The sequence below is a fragment of the Lactuca virosa genome, chromosome 8, assembly GCF_052849685.1.
Source record: "Lactuca virosa cultivar CGN04683 chromosome 8, Lactuca_virosa_CGN04683_v6, whole genome shotgun sequence".
Lineage (NCBI taxonomy): Eukaryota > Viridiplantae > Streptophyta > Magnoliopsida > Asterales > Asteraceae > Lactuca > Lactuca virosa.
Genome location: NC_136433.1, coordinates 128,542,421 through 128,553,080, shown reverse-complemented (window position 1 = coordinate 128,553,080; position 10,660 = coordinate 128,542,421). Strand labels below are relative to the sequence as shown.

The following is a 10,660-nucleotide window of genomic DNA, read 5'->3' as shown; positions in this document are numbered from 1 at the left end:
GAGACGACCAAGAAGATAATTCAAATCAGAGCCCGACTGCAATCATCACGAGACAGACAAAAGAGCTACGCCGATAAGCGGCGAAAGCCCTTGGAATTCAGAGTCGGGGATAGGGTGTTATTGAAGGTCTCTCCCTGGAAGGGGTGATTCGTTTTGGGAAACGGGGAAAACTAAACCCTCGATACATTGGACCCTTCGAGATTCTTGCCCGAATAGGTCCAGTGGCTTATAGACTGCAGCTACCCGTTGAGCTCAGCAGTGTACACCCCGTGTTCCATGTTTCCAATTTGAAAAAGTGTTTATCTGACGAAACTCTCGTCATTCCACTTGAAGAGATTGAAATCAACGAGAATCTCCTGTTGATCGAGGAACCAGTCGAAATCATGGACAGGGAGGTGAAGCGTACTAAGGAAAGTCGCATTTCGATTGTGAAAGTTCGATGGAACGCGAGACGCGTACCAGAATTCACATGGGAACGTGAAGACCAAATGAAGCAGAAGTACCCTCACCTATTCTCGCATTCTCAAATCTAGCTTTCAAAAGAATTTCGGGACGAAATTCCCTCTAACGGGGGGATGATGTCACAACTAGAAATTTTGATGCTTTGTAACAACAACAATGATAACATTTGTGAACCAAAATGAGAAAACATGTATAATGCTTATTCAATAACAACAAAACTTCCATCAAACACCTTATACAAGCACTGCAAATAGTCAACTAAGAATTGGAAAACCTAGAAATCCCGGTTTAAGTCCATTATGGACTAGGATTTCCTTATCGGGCCTAATGGACCAATAAGCTTCCAATTTGACTATTTTGGGCTTAGAACTCCTATGTGGACTCTAATTGGACCCACTTCCACTTATTTTAACATTTTGGGCCATATTGGGCCTAGAATGAAATAAAATACCCTAATGGGCCTCATTGGGCCATAACTAACCTAATTAACTCTAATGGACTATGAAGCCCATTATTTTGACAAATTGAGCCGTAAACCATCATGGGAGCCCAATGGGCCGAAAAATCACCTAATTGGGCCATAAATTGGACTTAAGCACAAAAAGACCCAATTTCTTTTTCTTATTCTCCTCTTCTCGGCCCAACTACACAAATGAGGGGGGGAAAGAGTTGACTTTCCACTTGCCACCTCCTTATTATATTTTGGTTCTCCATGCAATAACTCATATTTCCAAGAAACCATCTTATCATCACTCTCTCTTCTCCTTCTCTCTTTTTCTTCATTCGGCCGAGAACCACAAAGGGAAAGACACACACACACACATTTCACTCAAACACTCTCAAAGAAACACTCCTTCTTCTTCATCCAATTTTCGAGAGTTAGAAGCATTCCAAGGAGGTTATTCCACAAAAATCATCATCTTAGGTAAGTTCATGCTTGGATCCATGATCTAGATTCTTTGTATTATCAAAAATCTCTCCTTAACTCATTTAAACTCATGATCACCATCTTAGAAACCTCTAAGTTCGAGATCTTCCAAGAAGGCTTGCTAGGACCAAATTTTCTTCATTTCTTCCTCCTAAATCGAAAACAACAAACAAAGGTGAGTTCATACCCCTCTCTTTTCGGTTTTTATATGTTTTATGGGGGAGAATACAAGAAAATGTGTAGATCTATGTGTATGTGTATGCTATGTATGATTTTATGCATGTATGTGTGATTTTATGTGTTTTTGTGATGAATATGTAATCAAAAGGGAAGAAATCTCGAGATCTATGCCATAAGAAGGAAAACAAACATGATCTAAGTTATATTACACTAAACAAGTCAAGAATATTAACTTCTAAGATTATGATAAACATATTGCAACATAAAACCCATTTTTGGGCTTAAATTGTCAAATAAACAAAAGTTGGGTTAAAAATTGTCATTTACGGTTTTCTTAAGGGTCAAAAGAGTCAAAACAGTTACAAAAAATGTTTTTATGAATATTATGCTCTTCAAGGGACTTGAAATGTAAATATTAGCTTAATGGGCCAATTTTTGGGCTTTTCGGCCCATTAAGCCCAAAGTTGCGAAAAATATGACTTTTAAGGGCTGAAATGGTAAATTCTTCAAAACAAGGGATAAAGAGTTAAACAAAACTATTTCAAGGGTTAAAAATGCTTGTCTTTTCCAAAAAGGATAAAAAATGTAAAGTTTTTGGATTTTGGGCCAAAATTGTAAAAAAAATTGCAAAAGTTTGGGCTTTAACCGAAGAACACTTTTCTGGAAGGGCTGAAACTGCCAAAGAATAAGTTTGAGCTAAAAATATCATTTGAACAAGTCTATGATTCAAAAGTGTCAAGAAAAGAGTTTAAGGGCAAAAATATCTTTTTTTTATATAAGGGACTAAAATTGCCATTTTATTAAAGAAGGGCTGAAAAGGTCAAACCAATATTCTTAAGTCAATTATTTTATTTCTAGAATATTGAGTCAAAAATACTAAACTACGACTTAAAAAAATTGAAAGATGAATACACGTATAAATCCAAATATCGTTATAAACAAATCGACCGGTCTCGAGTCGATACAAAAATAACAATCGTTCAATCAAACCTTCCAACAATTATGCAATACCTAAAACAAGTAAACATTCAAAACTCTGGGCTTGAAAGTTCCAATCATGCTTGTTGGGCCTTTGTGATCCATCCACATGATTTTCGGGCCCAAGAGATAATAATAATAAATGTTATTGGGCCTTCGATGACCTAATTTCATATTAAAGGGACCCTCAATGGCTTTTAAGTGCTATTGGGCCTTAGTGGCCCACTAGCACTGCTAGTAAGGTCCGAGTAATCAAATGCGAAATGGACCAACGTGTCCTTCGTATACCCAACAACCTGAAATAACTCACGAAAGTAGCAGGACTCTGTTTTCCTCTTCTCCTCATTTGTTAGGCTTATGCGTAATCAAAGTAAACAAATTCAGGTCGTTAATCAATATTAATCAATGTTATTTGGGTTAAGTGAGTAATAACGGGCGATACCTCCAAGGGTCATTCGTAGTCTGTAGTCATAATCAAAGTCTCCTGGAAGGAGAGCGAGAGTTTGTGTATAGATCTATACGGGGGTGACTCCCCCACACCTCAGTTGTTCGCTACAGTTAGACTCGACCAGTCTAGGGTGACAAAATCTTAAGATCAATCCCGACGCACGATAGGTAGCCAAGACATACGAACTAGTCATTATTATGCATGGTTATAACGACTCACAAAAATTAATTAATCCAATACCATCCGAATAATCAAGGAAGAGTAATCAAAATCATTCATTGTGGCAGTATAACAATTTGAGAAGTAACTGTATTTTATGTATTCGGAAAACATCGGGTTTTTCGAGGAAATCAACATCACTCGCTTGTATCCTTCTATAACTATAATACAAAACTCCCTTTTTATACACGTTTTGAAATCATTCATGCATCAACTTATGGATCTCCACACTTTGATAAACAACTGTCTTTTCAGAAAATATCGGATTTTCTGGGTTTTACAAACTACACAAATCATTTTTATCACAACCCTGCTTATGAACTCACCAACATTTCATATGTTGACGTTTTTCAAAATAACTTGTATTCTCAGGTAACAGGTAAGCTGCAGGGTAACATCAAGTACGTTAGGATGTTATGTTTTAAAAACTCTCGAACAATTTATGTTATGAATGTGTAATGTTTAAAACAATGTACTGGATGTGAACAATATCAGTTGTAATGTATTGATGCATGGTGATGTTTATGTTATGATTCATGTATATTCATTGTGATGATATTCAATTTAAGTCACGCGAGCCCTCAGACATTTCTGCCGTCTGGTTTCGGGGGTGTGACAGCATTGCCATCACAGCAGCCATCTCTTCAGTTTGTGTACCTCCACTGCCTTTTATTCCATCACGCCTTGGGTTGTGATACTCACGAGAGTGCCTTCAAAACTCTTTAATCAACTCCTTGACCTGATTTGGGTTCTTCTTCGTTAGTGGTCCTTGTGAATCAAGGAGTTGTCTAGTCATGACATTCACCCCCATCATAAAATATCGACATCTCTTGCTGAATATTGAGGTCATGTTGAGGACAATTCCTTAACAATCCCTTGTAGCGTTCCCAGGCCTCGTATAATGACTCCCCCGGATTTTGCTCAAAGTTGGCAATTGCCTTCTTGAGTTTAAAGATTTTGGAGGGTGGACAAAACTGATCTAGAAATCTCTCACGCAATTGGGCCCATGTGGTGATTGTACCAGGTGGGAGTGCCTTCAACCAGTCTTTTGCTGCTCCCTTGAAAGTGACTGGTAGCATCCTTAGCAAAGCTGTCTCCCTTGGGATATTGGGAGTATTAAAATAATCCGCAATATCGTTCACCTCGTCTAAGTGTTTGAAAGCATCCTCGTTATCCTTCCCGTAAAATGGGATATCCTTAAGTGCAGTAAGGATATGTCCCTTCAACTCGAATGGCGCATTGGCAGGAATCGTAGGATGTACTAAACCCGGCCCCACATCATCTCGAATGCGCTTCTTGTAGTCCCCCATGGCCATCTCATCAATGTTCGCCATTTCGTTCTCCAGCTCGTTCTCGGGTTCACTTGTTTGTAATTCAAATTCAGGCTCGGTATCGAACGTGGACTCAGCTTGGACGGGTATTTGATCTAAGTGTTCAAGCTTGCTCTTGTTCTTTGAAGATGAACTTGACTCCTCCGTTTTCTTCCCTGACTTCTTTTAGAACACTTATTTGAATTCTTGTAAAGGTGTCTTCTTTGGTGTTTGATCTTCTTTCACGCTCTTATCCTTCTTTTTGTGAAGTGTAGACTCGGGATCTTCAAGTGGTGGTACCAAAGGTGTGTTAGAACCTCTGGTCATGAACTCCTGAAATGAAACAAAAAGATAAAACGTAAAACTGAACTAAGAAAAACGAACTGAAATAAACAAGACTAAGGACTTCAGTTCTCACATCGTGAATCTTACAGGTTCACGTCGTGAGTCCTGTAATGCATAAAAAAAAATTAAAACAGAAAAGTAACTTTTTGCAGGTTTTATCCTACAAAAAGGATCGATTAATTTAAAGCAACAAACTAATAATTAACTAAGCCGTTCCCCGGCAACGGCGCCAAAAACTTGATGTGCACGGAAGTACCCACTAATTTTAATATTTATAACCTAACAAACTTAGACTAACTATGCACTTATAGGCAGTGTACCTAGTCAGATTACAGTATAGCTTGGGTAAGTCGGGTGTCGATCACAGGGAACGGTGTTATTAATTAATCTATTTACTACTAAATTAATCTAATTATTAACAAGCTAAAAAGGGTTTTTATCTGATTTTGCAAGATCAGACTAACTTAACTCAAATTCAATCAATAATTAAAAACACACTCTTATCCAGTTCGAATCCACTTCGTCCTTATGGCTAGCTAATAATTATGGATTATTAAGTTGGTTGTTATTATATTAGTAATTTAGGTCTAAATTTACCAATAGTTAATTAATTCATGTAAAACTATGTATGGTCACACACAATTAAACACAGAACCAATTATGTTTAAGAATATGTTATATAAGATTTATCATGTAAACACAATTATAGTCATAATATATGTTCTCTAGCACAACAAAGTTAATTACTTTAATTACTAACTAAGATTTTGGTTGATCCTAGCTCTAGTAATTCAATGTTCACTAAATTACTAGGTTATCAAGTTCATGCAGCTAATGGTCACTAAACTACACATAACATGAATTTAAACAACTAAAGCAACAACATAAGCATGCTAGGTAACAATAAATCAAACACAAGCAATTCACCAACTAAATAATCCATATGAAATTATGCTATTCATAAGTTAGAAGCTTCATCTAGCTAGATAAGAGTAGCTAGATTCAGCTGCTCATAGTAGCAACTAACACATAAACACAACTTAAATAAGAAAACATGTTCATAAGGATCAAACAAATAACTTAATTATGAACTTTTACTCTTTTGGTGTTGAAAACCCTTTTTCCAGAGCCTTACTTCTGCTGTAAATCGTCTCCTGGAACCTCTTCCTTCAGCCAAAAGTCCCCCAAATCGTAATGGACAATGGTATTTATAATATCTTTAAATTTCCTGTTCACGTCGTGAGAATTTAAGACTCACGTCGTGAACTTCGAGATAATCGTGTTCGGCAAGGATTCCTTCACCCGGATGCTTATCTTCTAGAACTCTCTACTCACGTCGTGAACCATGAACTGTTCACGTCGTGAGTATGTCTTTTGGGTGTTTTTTCGTTCTTCTTTTCTTCAAGCCCTCCAAAGTTCCAAGTATTGTTACTTCTGGTCCCTTTCTTTGAAAATACTTCTATTTGGCTGCACATAACAATTTATCCTTATAAGTACCATAATTATGTGCAAATAACCAAAATATTTAATAAAATGTAGATCAATATTGCCTAAAACTATGTATAAATATGGCAATATCAAAATACCCCACACTTAGGCTTTGCTTGCCCTCAAGCAAATCTACTTATTTAAACTTAAACCTTCATCATTAGCATTACATAGAACAATCCAATTCCAGCTCAGCCATTATGCCAAGACCTCAACGCATGCATTTGTGTCTAAATTGTTTCCTAAATGACCCCCCATACTTTAAATACTCACAATCTTCATAAACAATTACCCACTTCTTTCGAACAATGCTCATTTTATGCAACCCTCCGAATCCATCCTCAGAGAGTTTTCTAACCTCAAGATATTTTTGTAAAGCTACCCAAGCATACATAAACTAGAGAATTACAACTTTTTAGAAGATACCACAACTTGGAGCTCTTGAATTCTTCTTTTCTTTAATGTTTGATCTTTCACTTCATTGAATTCACTTCTTTCATGATTTTTGGCATCTTTAACTTTTGATTCTTTAGAACTTTGATCTTCTGATCTTCAACTTTGATAGCTCCAAAATTCTTCAAGAATTTTTACTTTTCGGTAATTTCTCTCTCTTTTTTTTACATGTATAACTCACTTTTTTTTTCTTTTTTTTTTCAAAACCTTACATGCTTAAGCAGGGGCGCTTAACTTCAACCTTTATTGGTTAAGACATATCTTTCCTGGATACATTTCAGGTTTAGGCTGCTAAACATGTTGCATTCCTCAAACTAAGCAGGGTTATGTTTTTGTTCCATGATTTCACTAAAATAAGGGAGGCCACAAATGCATTATAACGTATATCGGCTCAACTAAACATTTGAGCTCTTATCGGATCATTCCACTAGCAAGTACAGTTCAAATTATTACTACTAGATCCAATTAATAAAAATTTTAAAATGTACCAAATTATCTAGCAATTTACTTTTTCTACTTCTACCCCTACCCCACCCTTATTTCATACAATGCCCTCATTGTATGCTTAAAATAATATAAAAATTAAGAGAAGGGAGAAAAAGGAACAGACTCCCCTGGGATAGTGGCGTGATCAAAACTCCAAAAGTGTGGAAAAACGTGCATCTCGAATATGGACCTCTTTAAAATAAGAACTCGGACTTGAACTTGCGAAACCAGCCATCAACCAAAACTTCAATCTTCAAAAAGAATGGTGCAAGCCTCCAAATCATGTAGACAATGTGGGAAAGCATACGCCACATTGTATATTAGATAAAACAACCCATCGAATCATCACAAAAGTGTCATAAGGAATGGTAGTAATTCCGTGTAATGAAGAAGAACGGAACAAAATGAATATGGTGGAAATTCACAACTCACGACGTGAATCAGTACAGGCTCACGACGTGAAGTCACTGAATCGCGCATTCTGAATTTCCTTGGAACTTTGTTCACGACGTGAGAAATAAAGGGTCACGACGTGAACTCTGGGTAAACCAGAATGAAAACTGCCTTCTTCTTCCTTGTAAACGCATATACTCCACTCAACATCTTAACGAATTAAGACCCTTCTAAATTCAGTGTATTTTGACGACTCTTCTAACTATAACCTCTCTCTCGACTCACCCCACACTTATTTCCAATTGTGGGTTTCGACTTTCAACTTCTAAACTTGAACGACACTCGCTTAAACGAACACGACTCTTGACTTGACCTTACTCCTTCCCCAAGACGCCTTAGCAAACTGAAAGTTAACAACCAAAGAAGAGCAAAGTAACATAATATCTTAAAGTCTTACAATCCAAACAAATTTAAAAACAAAATAAAAACAAACCAAACAAAATAAAACTAATTGATCAATCAACTTCATCCTCCCGTTTGCTCCACTAGTGCCCGCCCCATCTCCTCCATGTCCTCGATACTCCGTCCACCTCGGGCAAATTGGGTAATGATACCCCAAATGAGGCGGCTGCTCCACCCCAAGGTGTCGAACCATGTTCTCCATGGTACCCCCAATCCAGTTGACGCTCAATGATAACTGGTCAAAATACCCAGCCATATCATTCCCAAAAGGTGCTCCTACCATCGGTGCGGGTGGATGCATTGGTTGTCCTCTCTCTCCTCTTCCTCTCACATTTCTTCTCCTAGGTCGTGGTTGTGGTTGTTGTTCTGGTTGTGTATCAGGCTGCTCATCACCCTCATTACCCTCATCATCTGAAGGTACCATTCCCCAATGCGACCCAAAGTTTCTGACAACCCGCATGGTCTCCAAATACCCCATGCCAAACTCATGCTCATCCACACAAGTCATGGAACGAGTAATATCAAGGACAAGCAAATGATATGAGCGGGACAAACGCGTAATAAATTGCCCTCCACAAATAGGGCTCCCCGGGCGAGAACTAGCTGCAGACCCGACCAGAAAACGTGCCAAAAAATACAGAATATTGCAACACACTCCGGGCTGCAGGATACACCATAAGAAGAATAGATTTTGCTTTGTTACTTTGTCTCCATGCCTCCTATGATTGATGGAGAATGTGATGAAACGGTGGAGTAAGCGGTGGATAGGGGACCGAATACTACTCTCGGGAGACACTCCAGAATTAAAAATCTCGGATGCAATATTATGCCAGAAAGCATATCCAGTGACACCCTCCGTGTATCCTCTAGCTGCGTCGCTCAAGAACATACCAAATTCGGGAGTCATTGCCTCTTGTCGATCATATATTCCAACCCTCCAAGCGAATTCAACGAGGCTGCACTCCCGATACTCACCCCCTAACCGGAATACCAAAGCTTGCGGCCAATGTGGGTCTAGGACAGTCTCCTGGAATGTCACTGTTGAGAAAAACTCAACACAAAATTCCATATACACCCGCTCTTGGATCCGAAATAGGTTGAGCCAACCCGAGCAAGTGAATGAATACCCATCTCCAATAAATATTTTTGTCAAAAACGGGGACAGCCTTTCCATGAGCCCGACTTCCCTCAACCGCGTCCAATTGATTGTAAGAGCAACAACAATCTCTCGGTTGTAGAGCCACCCTAATTTGTTGTTCCATCGGGTCAAGATGTCTCGGGACATTGTTGTGGGAAAATTGTAAAACGGGTGTAAACCTGCAACTCCAAAAGGTGCCTCCCTTCTAGGACCCATTTCTGCAAAAACAAGCAACAAACACAGCCAAAAGAAACAACCCACAAGTTTAGAAATAAAAGAAACAGAAAACTGTTCAGCCCATAATTCACGTCGTGAATTCCTAAGAATTCACGTCGTGAGTTCGTCATCGATGTCAAATTCTGTTATGTTCCTGTACAAATCGGCCAATACAATGCTGAGGGTTTACTCCTATGTTATTTTCGACCATAAATCGTCTACATTCCAAGGCTAATTCACGAATTCTAGGGCATACATTTCAACTAACTAACAAACCCTAAGCCTAAGTTCAACTATTAGAGAAGAATTAAACGTAGTACTTAAGAACCATTACCTTAGATTGAAGTATTACGTAAGCAAAAAGGAAAATAGAGTGGTTGTCGGCCAATATCGAACGGAGGGGACCAGGTGCCGCTTTCACTTCGTGAGGAATAAACAAAGTGGTAGGTCAAACTGATTCCTTATCCTTTAATCTGTGGTCCCGAATAATTTACAACTCACGTCGTGAATCCATAATGGTTCACGTCGTGAGTTTTGTCTGGACTCTAGAATTGGGCCATTTAAGTCGGAAGTGGGCTAAGGCATAAAAAATAGTTATCATAAAATATTTATGCCCGTATTCCATCTGAATTCACGTCGTGAATCCGAAATGGTTCACGTCGTGAGTCCTTTCTGATCATGAAATTTATTAATTTCTCCAAATTTAATTTTGTAAGATATTCAATAAGTGTTACCACTTGATTTTAATGACTCCTTATGCAGATAATAATTCGGATGACATGATCGACTTCTTAAGAACATGCTAAAAACTAAAAAGAAAAAGAAAGAAAATGCAAACCAAACTCGGGTTGCCTCCCGAGAAGCGCTTCTTTTTGAGGAGTCTTGAGCTGGACTCCGTGCCTCCTAAGGGGTCTAAGGCACCAAGGCTGGCCCATTGAATATGTTATCCAAGTAGTGTTATTATGTTGAGTGTGGATTAGTGATTGCATGCTAGTGGTTATGCCAGTTGGGTAGATCTGTAGAGTTACCGGCGTTGTTATATGATTATTTGCATGCACAGTGGTTATGTTTATATGTGGACATGTTATGTGGGATAGGTTGAGGTGATACTGCTCCGTGCGGTAACCAACAAACACGGGAACATTCCAGATGCG

General features: G+C 38.4%; 1 non-coding gene across 1 annotated transcript; it reads left to right on the top strand.

The window, feature by feature from the left end:
• Positions 1-4,058: 4,058 nt before the first annotated feature.
• On the top strand, positions 4,059-4,165 carry LOC145135306 (small nucleolar RNA R71). The gene has a single exon (XR_013719769.1). It is a non-coding gene; the product is annotated as a small nucleolar RNA R71 (small nucleolar RNA).
• Positions 4,166-10,660: the final 6,495 nt, after the last annotated feature.